This window comes from Rhineura floridana, chromosome 5, assembly GCF_030035675.1.
Source record: "Rhineura floridana isolate rRhiFlo1 chromosome 5, rRhiFlo1.hap2, whole genome shotgun sequence".
NCBI classification, from domain to species: domain Eukaryota; kingdom Metazoa; phylum Chordata; class Lepidosauria; order Squamata; family Rhineuridae; genus Rhineura; species Rhineura floridana.
In genome coordinates this window covers 143,165,048-143,183,148 of record NC_084484.1, presented here as the reverse complement: position 1 = coordinate 143,183,148, position 18,101 = coordinate 143,165,048, and the positions used below count along the sequence as shown (strand labels likewise).

General features: G+C 42.0%; 1 protein-coding gene across 20 annotated transcripts in view; it reads left to right on the top strand.

The window, feature by feature from the left end:
• The window catches only part of ZBTB20 (zinc finger and BTB domain containing 20), a 798,165-nt gene that overhangs the window by 430,043 nt on the left and 350,021 nt on the right, over window positions 1-18,101 (top strand). Inside the window, exon 1 of one of the 20 annotated variants that reach the window (XM_061628380.1) lies at window positions 12,817-12,888. The exons of the other annotated variants lie outside the window; for them this stretch is intronic. The gene's annotated coding sequence lies outside the window, so the exon portion shown is untranslated. Of the gene's footprint in view, window positions 1-12,816; window positions 12,889-18,101 lie in introns of those variants that run through there. 20 annotated transcript variants of the gene reach the window in all.

Sequence of the window (18,101 nt, the reverse complement as noted above, 5' to 3'; positions counted from 1 at the left end):
AAGCAACCAAAATAAACAGATCAATTAAACTTAAAAAGCTAAAAGAACCTCTGAAAATTAATTTTGTATGATACAAAAACGCCCTAGTCTAACATTACAGTCAAGAGTACTTAATTGTATTTGGTTTATTAATATTATAGCAGTACTATCTATTATATAATTTTTCTCTTAACTTCATTCCTGCCATAATGATCTGTACACCACCAACAGAATTTTAACTGCTGCTGATTGATTCAGTAAACAGTTCTTCTGACTTGTTGCCTATTCATCATGTCACCATGTCCTTCATCTCATCATCCCTTTCAACTTGTTTCCAGAAGTACTTTTTGCTGACAGGAGCTCTGTTCACATGAATGAAGTTTGCATCCCTTCTGTACTTTGACATTTTGGCTGCCCATCTAGATTCTAACCTCATTTTCCTCCTGAATCCCAAATTTTAAATGGCTAAATCTACAAATACTAGGTAACTAGATATGGTTTTTTATTTGTCCAGATATTACACTTGTAATTTTATTAGCATTATGGCACGGGAGAAGTCCCAGCATCAGTACCGTCAACAGTCATTTCAACATGCCACAATACATGTTGAATGTGTGCTCTGAGCACTTACAGGAAAGTACTGTCACAGGGTGGAATGGGATAATCCTTTGCTATATGGTAGAACTAAATTATCATAATGGTATTCGCTGGCCCTAAAGCCTATAAACTGGTAGCAATCCAGCTATAGAGATTCCACTTTACCTGTTCATGACAGCATGCCATTTTTATATATTTTTGAGCATGCATTTTCTTAAGAGTAAAACGTATCTTTTTGACAAAGTACAGAATTCACCATTCTGAGTGCTAGGCACTTGGTGCATTTGAATATATTATATTTTATATTCATTGATAAATTCTCAGATCAATGCATGCATAGCTATAAACATTATAGCTATGAATACATTGCTCTGAAAATGTATCAATGAATGACAGTATTCCTCTCATTTTCATGTTTTCATGATAAATATATTCAAGATAAATTCTTATATTGCTCCTCTGTTTGGAGCTTCCTTTACTGACATGGTAATACAAAATCCCTGCATTTTACATGGAAAAAACAGGAGCTCGGGAAGCCCTCATATGTATGCCTCTGTTCCTATATATGTTACCTCAGATATAATCTTGTTGTTATTGCTAATAACAGTTATTTAATGGGCAACTTTTTTTAAAAATTTACTCATTAATTTGAACTCTGATTTTATGATGTAATCTATAGCTGACAGTAACTCATAATAACACCCAGCACAGAGGATCAGCCTCCTTCAATTTTTCACCTGCAGTACAATATCAGCCATCAGTATGCTAAGAGTTTAGAAGCCCAGGAGCTGTGATCATTGACGGAATCCTGCATCATGAACCTTTTTATGTTATAGCATGGAGTTATTTTTGGCAAGAGATAAATTCTGGAAGAATGGCTGTGATAGGTAATGCAGCACTTTAAAACACCAGCCTTTAAATGGATGACTTTTCATTGCAGGATCACACAGTTGTGCATGCGTAGAGTTGTATGTTCCACTGAATGCATGAAAACTGAAGACAGTAGTAATGGGCAGGATAACTGCTTCCCCCTCTGAGTTCCCCCACTGTGAAATTGAGAATAGGGCTATGCAGAAAGCATAGCTAACATACACGACAATCAATTATTGAAAAAAGTTTGATCACAAATAGTCCAAATACACTAGACTCACTTTGTAGAGATTGTGATGATTTGCATTATAGAGAAAACCAACCAAAGTCACAATTAAACCCTAATGAAGTTTGTGTCAGACTTGCAAATTAACTCCTCTAGGTCAACAGCCTCATTCTTGATCCACCCCTATGTCACTGGCACTGATATGGGAGAACTTTGGTACTTTGAAGTAGATAGAGCTGAGATTTACATTCTAAGATACAAACTACAGGTGCAGGCAAAAGCATGTTTTAAAAAAATTCAGAAGAAAGCAGTGGATAACTGTGAAGAGGGACAGCTAAAAAGCCCACTAATACTTTGTGCAGCAAGCAGAATAAGTTCATGAGCAAGAAACAACATTGTTCATAACATGTGTTTTTCATGCACCTAAAAATACTTCTTTAATAGCTTTCAAATGCATTTGACAATGGAAAGTCTAAAATTAATTTTCCAGGAAAAACGTTTTTTGAGGAACAGAGATTAACAGTAGTCTTTCAAGTTAGAGTTTTTCTTAAGTTTAGACCCAAATTCATTAATGCATGTATGTAAGCCATGTAGAGCCAACAAGGAGCATTTGGTAAAATGATGTGGCTTTTCCATTGTTAATGTGAGTTTTTTCTGTATTTGTTAGTTTAATGTTGTATTACTTATTACCTCCCAAGTTTCAATTGAACTCTGCATTTAAAGAAGTGCTCATGTGTGTTTGGTGACTCTGATCCAGAGAGCAACAGTGAAGTTGTACAAATTGTCAAATGTGACAGTTTCAGTCCAACAGCCTCCGGGTCATTTAAAACAACAACAAGATTCAAAGCTGTGTAAAACTCAATACATCTTTGGATAATTGCTTCTAATTATACATTTGCACTAAATCTAGATTTTCAACATATGCAACTGTGTTAGAATGAATCTTTATCCTCAGAGCCATAGGCCACCACAATTTCATACATATAGAAATACAAAATACATATAAAAATACAGATCATCATTACACATTTCATCAAACACATTTTAGTGAACAAATGCACATACAAAAAGAAACTAAAAAATAAGACTTCTCCTACTGGACACAGAGCACACTGACCCTCCAAATACATTAATACATGGGTGTCTCAAACACACTGGAGCAAAAACATATTTTTGATGCCTGGCTCTTATTTTTCTAGCAGCTAGAGCAAATTCATCCTTGCTTGCAAGCAATGTATCTTGGGGGAGGGGGAGATGTGCTTGACAAAATACAGGTGAGAAATTTATGCCTTGGGGACTCACACAAGGGGCAGCTTAGTAAATAGCAAGCAGATGTCCCCAACTTCACTGGACTCACAGATACAAAATCTTTGGTGGGTTGGGATGTTGTTAAACCTCCCAACCAAGTAAGCTGAGGGAGTACACTGACGTCATAAAGTTGTGAATGATTTTCTTAAAGGAGCCGCAGTAAGGGTTGTAAAATGTAGTGGTTTTTTAAAATAGTGGATACCAGAAAGAGTACAACATTTGTGTAACTGAATGCAAATCCCGTTGTTTAGAATAAAGACTGGTTCTTTCTTTAAGCAACCCCTTAATTCTGAACTTCAGCTTTAATCCCATTAATGTGAAGTTAGTTCTAACAGAATTTACCCAGGAGCTTTGGAATGAAGTTTGCAGTTGTTATAGAAAGCATTTTTTTTTGGTAGGCAGGAATCATTCATACATGCCAGCTTCAGCCAATATAGGGCAAATGCAACATGAGCACAAGTTTCTATAAAAACTAATTCTGTTTCTGCCCTGAAAACAGACAAGGTGTACCTTGAGGGACAACTAATAGAAATCTCATGAAAGAATTCTGCACCACCTCCAAAATAGAAACATTAGTATACCCTCTTATCTCTGCAGTTGTGGAACTCTCTTCTTCAGAAATAATTCAAGTGCTGGAGCAACCACGGCCCCTCCCTTAAATTTAGAAAAACACATCAAGGACTATATGGAATGGGAGGATTTCAACTTCATTGTGTCCTGATGTGATTTACATAAACGTTATGCATTTAATCTGAGTCCCAAATATCTAAAATAATGCTGCTGTTCAATGGGTTTATTGTTCAATTTCAATATATGCATTTTTCTGTTCTTCCCCCAAACTACCACTTTTGTTATAGCATGATTAATCAAATGCTGCTTTATGCAGACCTTAGCTTACTCAATTACAAATCAATACACGTGTTGGAAATCATTGGAGTATCATCAGTGTAAGAACTGAGAGCTTAATATCCAGAACTGTAAATGGAAAATATTCCAAACCAATCAGTTCTTGTGCAATGTGTTGTTGCTGTTGTTGTTACTACTATTACTATTATTGTTGTTGGTCTTACAGTACTTTCTCAAGTGCTTATATTACATCCTATGATATTTAAATCCCAGGTTTTCTCTCTTCTCTTTTGTACCTCCTTTCTCACAGGCAATACGCTGTATTTCATTTTGGGTGTACCTGTGGATCTGATACTTCCATTGTTCTTAACTACTATTCTACTGTTTTACTTTGTAAAACACATACACTGAAAGCCTGGCTTGTCTTTTACCTAACCAACAACTCTTTACACGTTCTGTTCAATGAAGCTCCTGAATTAAATTAGATTATGAGATAGAATTGCCTGCAACTTCCGGTCACAAGACTGCCTTTCATGATTTGCGCAAATAACTGTGCAAATGATCCAAACTGGTAGAGAATCTCAGTCTGTCATAGTTTGGCTAACAGGAATGAGATGGGAGATAGATTTAGTTCCTGGGCTGTCAGGTGCCTATTCTTACATGAAGCTCTTCCTTCTGTCTGCTTTTGGATCTGTCTTTATTCAGCCGAGAGTCAGAATGTCCACTCTCAGCCAGAAATATAGGCAGCTGTGTTGCAGCTGCAGATGATTCAATTGCAGCATGATCCCATTGGCAGTCTGTGGCTGCTGGACATGGGGTCTGCCTCCTAGGTTTGGAAAGGGAACAGCCTGTGGCCGCCCAAGAAGTGATTGTTACACTTGCTAAAGCAGGTTTTGAATTATCCGGAGGAGCTTTGCTAAGCAATCGCAAGATTGGAAAACTCCTGCTGTACAATGAAATTCCCTTCTCCTCTGTCCAGTCATCTTCTATGATAGTATAATAAAACTGAACTCAGTGTCTGGGACATATCTATCAAAAAGGGCCATGCTTGATAGCCCAGGAAGGGCCATAGCTCAGTGGTAGAGCATCTGCTTTGCATGCAGCAGGTCCCAGGTTTAATCCCTGGCATCTCCATGTAGAGACCCCTGCTTGAAACTCTGGAGAACCACTACCAGTCACTGTAGACAATACTGAGCTAGAAGGGCCAACAGTCTGACTCAGTATAAGATTTCCTATGAAACAATACTGGCAGATTGAAGCTTGCTTGTTTAAACTGTTTGCGGTGGGGGTGGCTTCTTGGCCTATATGTCCAAGGTAGCTGGGTCAGTCATTTATCCCCTGAAGAAGCTGGTGGCTTCATCTCCATCCCACCAAGCACAACTCCTATAGACAATATAGTCATTCCGTACAAGCTTTCATATCATGCTATTCCTGCTTTCCAAAAGCAAACATGATATAGGGTCACATTTCCCCTTATATGTGATAAGCATTTAATGATTAAAAAGTTTATCTTGACATGAACTTTTGTAGGCAACACAGAACATTTTGTCTTGTTCTAGACAAAGTTAGTTTCTCCCTCCACCCCCCCCCCCGAATTGGTGTCCAAAAGATTCTAATCGTTCATTCTTTTAAAGGGCAATTTTTCATTCTCTCATATTTGCTCTGATTCTTTAATTAAAAAACAACAGCATATTATACTCAGTTCTGTAGGCTACATTTTAGTTGCCACAGAAGATAAAAGCAATAGTGGTAGATGAACATGGGGCATGATCTGACAGCCTCATTTATGTGCTTGCCAGGGCTTGCTCTTGCCCAGCTGCGTTCTGACTCCAGACCACAACTTAGATCACTCCAAATATTTGAAATGAAAACTCCTTCCTCTGTTGCTCCAGTTGTTTTGCTCCACTTGAGTAGAAATTGATCTAGCAGGAAAACTGTTTAAAATTAGTGTTTTTAAATAAATTCATACTTGCTACATTTGAATGTGTATGTATTGAAATTCTATATCAGTTTCTAAGGCCTTCTGTTACTGACAAATTAACAAATAATTACCCAAGTCCAAGTTTTGTTTAATTTCTAATGGTAAAAATTGCTCATTCAAATTACTTGACATTTGATTTAAAGTCAAATAATTTTGATTTTAAAGGTAGATGGGGGAACAACACAAGACATGAGAAAAAATGAAGATTGGTGATGATAGGATTATGCTCTTATGTCCACAAAGGGTTGTTGATTTTGAAATTTAAAATAAATTTTCTTCTAAATTCTTTAGGTATTATTCAGATTTTCAAAGCAAGTTGACTTGAAGAAACTTCCATTTCCTTTTAATATGAACAGTTCATTAGATTCTAAGAGTTGCAGTTGGCACAGCAGTTCATGTGGATCTTGTTCACATGATAAGGGTCTTGTCTTTCTTGTAGGAAGAACATAGAACTATTGTGCCTGGTAAAGCTTCCCTTGGTATAACTTGCATAAGGTTTTTGCTCCTATTTAGATCAAGGAGATTGCCATGTTATGGGGTTAGGTTGATTATAGGGAAGTATTCTGGGGTCTGCATTGCATAAATTGGCCTGTAAGGGTCTGGTGGATGCATGATTCTGTTGAAGCAAGTGTGTTGTCTAAATGCCGTTTGATCCTTTATAATTCTTTGAACTGATGCCCTTGCACTACTGCTAGGAGGGACCCAGTTTTCATCCTTACTGTTGTTTTAACACTAGCTACCAACATTACTGAGTCTATAAATGTCCCCTGTTCCAGACATGATCTGCAAGTGCATCTAAAGAATATTTGTGCAAGACAGGTAGATATCAAAGGGCAGGGCGGGATCTGAAAGCTGACAGAGTTGCCTTCGAAAAGGATGGAGCTGCATAGCATGCTGTTTAACTGCTAGGGTACAATCTGCATTGCAGTAGCTAAAACAGAAATGGAATTGGCATGGGTGGCCACAATTCTGTTGGGCTGTCACTGATAGGCATTACTACCTTGTGTTGTTTTCCATGAAGCCTGCAAGTTTTGGAGAAGTGTGAGAAGCAGCCTTATCTAGTATGGTCTGGGAAGCAAGGCCAGACAGTGGTTGTCATGGTAACGAGATAACAGCTTGGGAAAAAGTGCTTTTACTATTGCTGCTGTCTGCTGAGCTGTCTGTAGTAGTTTTGTACTTTGAACGTAGTAGAACTTCTCTCCTGCGGGGGGGGGATCTTAAAGCCGCTGGCCTTAATGTCTGAATAAAGACTCTTACATGATTTAATGCCTCTGGAACGGTTTCTTGAGCAACTTAACTACAACGTAATGTATGCTGTTTCACACAACAACGCAGACACAATCCAACAGTGGTAGCAGAGGATGGTTCCGAACCACAGCTCATTACACGGGAGTAAGTTGCTGGTCTGAACGGCAGACGGAGTTCCAGAGAGGGCAGCTTGATTGACTGCACCAGACGGAGGTGAGCAACATGGCTGTAAACCTGTCTGGGGGAGGCTTGCCGATGGAAAGACTTAATGAGAAGAATTATGGCAGCTGGAAGCCGAGGATGAGGGCTTTGCTGATAAAAGAAGATTTATGGGAAGCTATTGAAGGTACACCCCCTGCACCCCTTTCAGCGGCTTGGATTAGGAATGATGAGCGGGCGCAGGCTTTTATACTTCTGACTCTATCTGACTCTCAACTGCTACACGTGAGAGATGTTACAAACGCCAAACAGATGTGGGACGTGTTGGCAGGCATTCATGTGCAACAGACTGCGGGATCTAGATTGTGTTTGGCACGGAAGCTGTATCAAATGCACTTCACGGGTGAGTGCGACATGAGTGAGCATCTCACGGAATTCAGACGCCTGTTTGCTGAGTTGACAGACCGAGGCGTCGAACATTCTGAACTTCAGAAGACCTATCTGATCCTGGCTTCACTCGATGGAACGTGGAATAATATGGTCATGGCTTTTGAAGCCATGCCTGACGGAGGTTTGGACAAGAATCACAGTGAAGTCATTAAGGTTTAATCGTAAACACCTATTTTTTTTGCAAGAAGTTATCAATTGTGCTGCTTCACACATGGCATTTTCACTACAAATGTGTACACTGATGTCAGCCATAAACTTCCCAGCGAGCAGACAGCTGGAAAGATGGACACTCATTACATTCTGTGCTGTTTTTTCTCATATACCAGTGCAGGTGGAACATTTTACAATTGCAAAACACCTGTTTGCCACCAATATAAGCTCAAAGAGTATTAACAAATGTCTGTTTCTTAATTTTTAAAAAAATCAGGTAGGGAAATTCGACCTGGGATGCACATCTTGGCTCTTCAAAGAGAAATTGTTTAAATAATGTATATTTTGTAGAGGAGTAGGGGCTGCGTGAGGCCTGTTTATTAGTTAATAACCTCCTCCTACCTCCCAGCACTAATCTTGTAAAGATCCTGATTTAATAAATCCAAGAAATTATTAAATAAACTAAGTATTTTATATTACTTATCCTCTTTGAATCCAAATTGCAATACAACAGAATTACATTTTATAAATAACACCTTTCATGCTAGCACCACAGGGCATGGTACAAAAGAATCTAAATAGAACATGAATGCTGTAATCAAATGTAGACCCCAGGAAAGCGGATTGAAAAGGCATGTTGCTGGTTAGAGCAACAGACAGGGTAAGTATAGAGGGTCACAGCAGAAAAGTTGGTTTCAAATACAAGTGCACAATAGAATGAAAATTGTTTGCTTGCCTATTCCAAAACATGACTGATGCCTCTTGTGTAAATGACCCAGTTTTATATATACAAGGATGTGGGAGGGTGAGTCCAGGGACATGGTAACCTTTGTATTTTTTTTCTTTTTCCTTCTTCTTAGTTTTAAATTATAAATGAATAGTAGGCTTTTCCTTTATGGGCAGAGAAATCCTGTCGTCATGGTTGTGTGGAGATTCTGTGGCTTGCGGCCAGTTGGAGGTGGGCAGCTTCCCCCCCCTTTTTTATCACTAGCTGTACACATGCACACGATTGCAGTTACTGGGAGGAAATCACCTATACCATCTCCAGGGATGCAGCAGTTCAGGGCTCATTTTGCAGACCCGTGGAGGCCTCACTACCCTATTTTCTCAGTACCACCGCTAACAGAACATCTGTGCCTATGGAGCTTTCCAGAGGCATACCAGTGGTGTCCCATTAGCAGGCCTCTCTCTCTGATGGCAGTGGCACTTGTGCTGCATCTGATAGGCCATCAGCCAATTTTATGCCCTTAGTTACATATTAGCTTTTATATCCTGCCTTTTTTCCCATTGTGGAACCCAAAATAGCATTCATAGCATTTTTAGGTGGTTTCCCATCCAGACACTGACCAGACCCAGACTTGCTTCACTTCAGCAAGTATGTTTGCACATGTGCATTCTGGCCTTGTGTGCCTTCGGAGCAGGCTGTGTAAACTGTTTTATGCTCTTTCACAAAGGAGTGCAGCAAATCACCAAGGATGAGTGGGAGCATATTCATTGAAAATACAAACATTTGTGAAATGCACTCCTCATTTCATCTCAGTGCTAGCAGTGCTACTAACTTTGATAATAACTACTGATGATTGTTTGTTTGTTTGCTTATTAGATTTATATCCCACCCCTTCTCCCAGGAGGATCCCAGGGCAGCAAACAAAGCACTAAAAACACTTTAAAACATCATAAAAACAGACTTTAAAATATTTTAAAACAAAACATCCTTAAACACATATTAAAACAAAACTTTTTAAACACTTTTTTTTAAAAAAAGCATTAAAAACATCTTTTAAAAAAGAAAAGAAAAGAAAAAAGGTTTAAAAACATATTAAAAAGCAATTCCAGCACAGACGGAGACTGGGATAAGGTTTCTACTTAAAAGGCTTGTTGAAAGAGGAAGGTCTTCAGTAGGCGCCGAAAAGATAACAGGTATGGCACCTGTCTAATGTTTAACAGGAGGGAATTCCAAAGGGTAGGTGCCACTACACTAAAGACCGTTTCCTGTGTTGTGTAGAACAGACCTCCTGATAAGATGTTATCTGCAGGAGGCCCTCACCTGCAGAGCGCAGTGATTGACTGGGTATATAAGGGTAAGATGGTCTTTCAGGTATCCTGGTCCCAAGCTGTATAGGGCTTTGTACACCAAAACTAGAACCTTGAACGTAGCCTAGCAGCTAATGGGCAGCCAGTGCAATTCTTTCAGCAGCAGGGTGACATGTTGGCGATACCCTGCCCCAGTGAGCAGTCTCGCTGCTGCATTTTGCGCCAGCTGCAGATTCCAGACCAACCTCAAGGATAGCTCCACATAGAGCTCATTACAGTAATGTAGTCTAGAGGTTACCAGTGAGTGGACAACAGTAGTCAGGCTGTGTCAGTCCAGAAATGGCTGCAAGCTGGTAAAAGGCACTTCTAGCCACTGAGGTCACCTGGGCCTCTAGTGATAAAGATGGATCCAGGAGCACTGCCAGACTATCGACCTGCTGTTTCAGAGGGGCTACAACCCCATCCAAAGCAGGCAGCTGACCAATTATCTGAACTCGGGAACCACCAATCCATAGCGTCTTCATCTTGCCAGGATTCAGACTCAGTTTATTGGCCCTCATCCAGCCACCACCAAGTCCAGGCAGAGGTCCAGGGTTTGCACGGCCTCTCCCGATTTAGATGTTACAGAGAAATAGAGCTGTGTATCATCAGCGTACTGCTGACACCTTGCGGCAAATCTCCTGATGACCACTTCCAAGAGCTTCATATAGATGTTAAACAGCATAGGAGACAAGATGGTACCCCGTGGCATCCCACAGCACAACTGCCAGGGGGCCAAAAGACAGTCACCCAATGCTATTGTCTGAAAACCACCCTGGAGCTAGGATAAGAACCACTGTAAAATAGTGCTTCCAATACGCATCTCACCAAGTCGGCCCAGAAGGATACCATGTTCAATGGTATCAAAAGCTGCCGAGAGATCAAGTAGGAATAACAGGGTTGCACTCCCCCTGTCCTTCTCCCGATAAGGTAATCCATCAGGGCTACCAAGGCCAATTCAATCCCATAACCAGGCATGAACCCAGACTGGAATGTATCAAGATAATCTGTTTCATCCAAGAGTATTGCAATTGCTGCACAGCAACCCTCTTAGTCACCTTCCCTAAGAAGGTGTTTTTTGCGACCAGTCGGTAGTTGTCTCAAACCAATGGGTCCAGGGTGGGCTTTTTCAGGATGGCTAGAACCACTCCCTCCTGCAATGATGTGTTGACCACATCCAGGTTCAGCTTGGTCAACCCCCCCCTCGGCAAGCTTTAATAAGTCAAGAATGGCAAGGGTCAAGAGGACATGTTGCTGGCTGCATCTTTGCAAGCACCTTGTCCACGTCATCAGGCCACATCAACTGAAACCTTTCCCAAGAAGTTTCAGCACATGTTGCACGGGACATCTCACTGGGGATTACAGTAGATGTGGATGAGGCATCAAGATTGCTGCAGAGGCAAGCAACTTTACCCTCAAAGTGCCTTGCAACAATTCACAGTGGGCCTCCGAAGGGTCTAAACCTCCATTTCCTGGAGTTGATGTCAACAGACCCCTGACAATATGGAAAAGCTCCACTAGACAGCTACTTGAGGATGTGATGGTGACAGAGAAGTGGGCCTTCTTCTCCACCCTCATCGCTGAACAGTAGGCACAGTTACGATGTTTTACTCATGCCCGATCAGCCTCACAGCATGTCTTTTGCCTCTTGTGCTCTAGCCATCATCCAGCCTATTTCATTACCCTTAGCCCACTGGTGTACTAAGGTGCAAACCAGGCTCCACAATGCCGGAGAGGGCAACCAGGGGCAACTGTGTGAAGAGGTCAACCTGCCTCGGTGTTCCACAGCGTGACAAGGCTTCAACAGGGTTACCTGCTCTCTCTACTAGGAACTCCCCCAGGGCATTTAGGAATCCTGTGTATTCTATTAATCTCCAGTGGTGGACCATCTTAATCTGTGCATCACGCCTGCAGGGAAGGATCAGAGCCATAAGTCTAAACTTCCCCTGGAAGTGATCTGACCATGACCCCATCACCAGACTACCCCTTCCTCCATCTGGAGCAGAAACCAAGTTGAGGGTATGCCCTGCCCTATGTGTCGGGCCATTGATTATTGTGGAGGCCATGAAGTCCCAAGCTGGAACACTAGAGGCAGCCTCAGCATGGACACTGAAATCACCCAGGACTATCAATCTGGAATTCTCCAATACCACAGCCGAGACGGCCTCCGCCAACTCAGTCAGAGAAGCTGCCGGGCAGCAAGGTGGACAGTACACCAGCAGCAACCCTAGTTTACTGTCTCCTCAGCCCGACACCAGGTGCAGGCCCTCACAGCCAGTTCCAAGACAGAGTGGTTTCTTGGTGACAGAGATGGAAGTTCTATAGACCACAGCAACTCCTCCCCCCTGTCCTTGCAACCTGTGCTGGTATTGCATTGAGTATCCAGGTGGGCAAAGTTGGGTCAGTTCAACTCCTCCCAGCTCACCCACCCTGGTCTCGGTAATGCACACCAAATCGATAGCTTCATCCACAATCAGATCATGGATGAGAGTGGTCTTATTATGTACCTATATGGCATTAAACAACGGCACACACAAGCCAGTGGGCACAGCAGATGAGCAACAAGGAACCAGTCCATGAGAGGAGTGGGAGTGAGGAACAAGGCATAGATAGCCTTGCCCTCATCTTCTGTGGTAGTTCACCACCTCCCCATGGCCATACCTCCCTCTACCCATGTTCACTGAAATTGGGGTGGCATCACCCATGTTCCTCCTTACTAAGACTCTTCCTAAACACCTGATATGGATCTAAGAAGAGCCCCCCATCAAAACCTACCTGAACCAACTATCCCAGTAGGCCTCTGCGAGAATTGAAACCAGCTGAGCTTTTATGCCCCCTGACCCAGCCAGGAGCTGATGCAAGAGGCTACAAGGTTGACTTCAGCCTCTCTCTGGATTCAGGATCAGGAAGGGGGTCCCAGTCCTTGCAGCACTTACCAGGGACTTCAGCTCTCAAGAAGCAGCAACCCAGAGGAGCAAGCAAGCAAGCACCAGATACTCAGGTACTACTCCCAGGGCAGGTCTTCTCCAATCCTCCAGTGCTGTAGCTGTTCCCCTGATGTCTTTGCAGGTGTCTTTCTTCCTCTCTCTGTATTTTGAAGTCTTGTTTCTTTATCTGGGAGGTAACATATGCAGCATGTTTTGATGTGATATGTTCCCAATTCTGCCATTTGCTATGATATTTTGTATTCATTTGGACCAGATTAAGGCCCTCTTCAAGGGAGTTGTGGTAGAGCATATGCTTTGCATGCAGAAGGCCCCAGCTTCAATTCCCAGCATATCTATTTAGAAGGATTACATCAGACTGCTGCAGAGGGAGAGAAGAGAAGCCAGGCTGTTCCATCAATTCTTTTGAGAAACCAGATGCCTCTGGCACTCCCACACCTTTCACCTTGCAGCAGCCATTCTAAACCAGTTGTAGCAGAGGGAGAAGAGGTAAGCAGGGCTATTCTATCAGCTCTACTGAATGATCAGCTGCCTTTGGCTTTCCTTCAGATGTTATCTAGCATGGCCTTTCCATCAGGCTTCAGCAAAGAAAGAAAGCAGGGGCTGTTTCATTTTTTATTGAGCTGTAAGCTATTCTGAAACTTTTTCAGCTGAAGATTAGGATAAAAAAATATGTTAAATAAACAGCTTGAAAGACCCTGGAAAGCTGCTGCCAGTGAGAGTAGACAATGTTAGGCTTTGTGGACAAATAGTTTGATCTAGGATAAGCTTCCTATGTTAATACAGAATTATCCTGAAGTGTCAGCTGCTCCATGTGACAAACCATTTGTGTATAGTAACTTACCAAATGTATTTATTTATCTACAGAATTTGTACCCACCGTAACCAAAATGTTCATGAGACAGCACAAAGATAGGGAACAAGCATAAAACCCATAACAAACAATTAAGAGCAGCAGCATAAAATCAAGTTCAAAACACACAGGAAAAATCAGCACTTCTAGATTCTTTCCAAAAGACATTAAAGAAGGAGCAATGTAGAGATACCAAGGGAGGGCATTCCACAGATGAGGTGCCAGACACAAGAAGACCCTGCTCCTTCTTACCACTCATCACACTTCATAGATGTTGGAGTGCTCTGAGCAGGACCCAGTGTGTGGCCTCCATGTCCCTGTAAATTAGCTATAGGAATATTTTGCAGTAAAGTGGAGATTATCTGTGGGATGGAGGCCAGACTGTATGCAGAAGAACAGCTTGCAGCACAGAGCATCTGCCAGGTTGATGCAGTTCCAAGCAGCCCCACTTGGTGACCATATTTTGTGAAATGAACATATGTGGTGGTTCTTAGCTCGTTCTTATGAAGCTAGTTTCTCTGGGAAGGTGAAATTATGGGCAGCTAAGTGAAGACATCTCATGCAGTAGAACTTGCACAGAAGAAGCACAGTCAGTGTACTACATATATCCTAAGGGCAAATGATCATCAGTTTGTAGTTTAATAGGACAGATCAGTCAGGTATCATAAACATTGATGAAGAATACATATTGTTGTAGGTAACACAAATATTAAACTATTTGCAGTAGTTTTGGAAAAGGTGTGCAGGTTTTAAAGGGCAGAAATTTCCACTCATTTACTTGCAATCCTGCAAACACTTGTCTCTGACTACTTACTTACTTACTTACCGCCTTTCAGGTGGACCTCACAAAGTGATTTACATAAGATTATTACAACAAGTAATGATTTTTTTAAAGTTACAATAAAATGGAAAAGACTGTTTAAAAAGAATCTGTTACTGCTTCTTCTCCTCTCCCCTCGGGTTAAGATGGTTCTACTGTAGATGCCTCTGTGGTGACAGTTGGGGGAGGGAGGAAGAGGGTCCGCTATGGCAGCTGGATGGTGAGTATTAATGCACCATAGCTATATATCCACACAGCAATCATTTGAATAAACAAAATTGGTCTCATTTTGTAAATAGGGAAGTCAAAAATATAAAGCATTGAGTTCTGTTTGGCAGATTTTTTATTCTGTTCAAACCAATGAGTTGTATGCAGTGTTAGTCCTATTCAGTGTAGACACATTGAAATTAATGAATATGACTATTTCAGTAGGTCTATTCTGAGTGAAATTTAGATACAACCCAATGCAACTCAGTTCAGAGTAAGTAGCTTCAGGATGGCAAATGAAGACACTTTCTTAATGGCAGTAGGAAACATCAGGGCAGAGAATTATTCCAAGCTTTCAGGAATGCCAGGGTAATATTTCATACGCAAGACTATTTTTTCCTGACTATAAAGGGTTAGACTATATTGAAGAAGCATTTGTAAAAAGACACACACCAAAGGTAGAAACAAAGAAAAGCAGAGATTATTTTGAAATGAATGTACTCTAAATTACTACAGTCTACAATTTAAGAATGAGAAAAATCTTGACCATTCATAAAGGGAACTGTTTATGACAAGGAATTCCTTCTTTGGAGGATATATGTGTACACATGCATGTCACATACGTTTTTCAAATTATTCCCAAAACAAATACAGTACCCAGTGCGGAGCTGTTTCTATAGCTGGTTGATTACTTTTACTTAATTAGGTTTGAGCAGACTGGTCTAATGTTGAATAACAAATCCCCTGAACCAGTGTGCAAACAGTGCCAGTGAAGGGGGAAAGACAGGGCCTCCTAAAGCAGCCTGCTGTTTTAAAGGTAGATGAAATATTTAATGGCACCAGCAGGAGAAAATGAAATAATGAGATCTTGCATCCCAAGTTATTTGTGACCTGTTAAAAGACAAGCTGCAAAGCACCTTTACCAAATTAAAACTTTGAAAAAGGGCACAAATGAGAAATGTCAGAAAACTGAAAGAACACGATTGCCCTCCTGTCTCCTATTGTTGTGGGAAATGAAGCTGTGGCCACAGCACCAGAGATGATAGTAGACAGAATGACATGATTCAAAACCTCTTTTTCACATACTGGAATCCCAAAGGGGGGCAACAGGAACTGCTTTTTTTCTTTAGTTGTCAACTTGGAAAGCTCCATAGGGTTGCTTAAGGGAACTGTGCACTTTATTTCTGAATATGTCCACTGTCTGTGGCAACCCCACCCAAGACCCATTTATTTGGAAACAAGTCTCATTGATTACTGTTTCCAAATAAGGGTACTTCCAGCTGATCATGTTTGTGGGAGATCACTGGTCTTTTTGTGGAAGATCATCAGTCTGAATCAGAGCACCAATTACTCATAAACCTAACATTTGGAAGTAGAGATCACTCTATGCTAGTTTAGGTGGACTAGTAGAGTTGGCATAAGAGGTCAACACCAGTGTGGTATAGTGCTTAGAGTGTAGGACCAGGGGGACCAGGGTACTAATCCCTGATTGACCATGAAGCTCACTGGGTGATTTTGGGGCAGTCGCTTCCCGGCGCTTCGCTTCCTGGTGCTCCGCTAATGCGGCAGCTTTCATTCCCCATTTTAAAGCCGCTTTTGTGGCATTTTGCAGTATTTTCGTGTGACGCCCCATTATACTCAATGGGGTTCCGCTTTACGGCATGGGTCCGGAACAGAACCTGCCGTATAAGCGGGGCCCGCCTGTAAACTGCCTTGAGCTCTTCGATGAAAGATATAATATAAATGTAGTAAATAATGAATGAATAATAATTTAGAATTGCCTCAAAATAGTATCATAAAGTTTTAACTTCTGGGTACACTTCCAGGTTGCTGGCTAACATTGGGTGCTTCCAGACATGTGTTTATTGTGAGAGCAGTTCTCTTCTTGCATGCAAGTTTCTTTTGCAGCATTCACATGGCATCATTGGCATCAAAATGCCAGCTTGTATTCTTCCTCATGTAATTTGGATGTACCCTTTCTCAGGAACATCCAATAAATAAAAATCACACAAAAAACCCTTGTTGCCAATGGCCCATTTGCAAATTAAGCTCCCATTTGGAAGCTCCCACAGTTGATCTATAGCTGACATATATATATTATTTATTTATTTATTTATTTATTAAATTTATTAGTCGCCCATCTGTCGGGTTCTCCAGCCACTCTGGGCGACGCACAACATAAAACATACAATTCACATTAAATCCTTAAAATTCCAACAGTAACACTAAAACCTAACCCACCCCAAAGGCCTGCCTGAAGAGCCAGGTTTTCAAGGTCCAGCAGAAACTCATTATGGAGGGGGCATGGCGGATGTCATTTGGGAGGGAATTCCATAGAGTGGGTGCTATGATTGAAAAAGCCCTCTCCCTAGTTCTCACCAGTCTAGCTGATTTACCTGGTGGGACGGAGAGGAGGTCTTTGAGGCTGATCTTGTTGGGCAGCAACATTGATGATGCTGGAGGCGCTCCTTCAGATAGACTCGGCCAAAACCAAGCACGGTTTTAAAGGTCAAAACCAACACTTTGAATTGGGCCCGGAAAGCAACTGGTAACCAGTGCAACTCCTTCAGCACTGGAGTAATGTGGTCTCGGCGGCGGCTACCCTTAATCAGGCGAGCTGCCGCATTCTGTACCAGTTGCAGCTTCCGGACTGTTTTCAAGGGTAACCCCACGTAGAGCGCATTACAGTAGTCTAGGTGAGAGGAGACCAGGGCATGTACCACCAATGGGAGCAGATAGTTTGGAAGGTAGGGGCTCAGCCTTCATATGAAATGGAGTTGATACAACGCCGCCTGGCTCACAGCCAAGACCTGAGCCTCCATGGACAGCTGGGAGTCTAGAATGACCCCCCAGGCTGCGGACTTGGTCTTTCAGGGGCAATTATACCCCATTGAGCACCAAGTTAACATCCCCCAACCTTCTCTTGTCTCCCACGAACAGTACCTCAGTTTTGTCAGGTTCAGCTTCAGCTTATTCCTTCCCATCCAGCCACTCACCGATTCCAGGCACTTGGGCAGGGTTTCCACAGCCAACCCTGGTGAAGACTTGAACGAGAGATAGAGCTGCGTGTCATCCGTATACTGATGACATTGCAGCCCACATCTCCTGATAATAGCTCCCAGCGGCTTTATATAGATGTTAAACAGCATCGGGGAGAGGATGGAACCCTGTGGTACCCCACAAGTGAAAGGCCATGGGTCCGAAACCTCATCCCCCAGTGCCACCCTCTGGTACCTATCAGAGAGGAAGGAACGGAACCACTGCGTTACAGTGCCCCCTAAACCCAGCCTCTCTAGACGGTCCAGGAGGATACCATGGTCAATGGTATCAAAAGCCGCTGAGAGTTCCAGGAGGACGAGGAAGGTGCATTTGCCCCTATCCAATGCCCT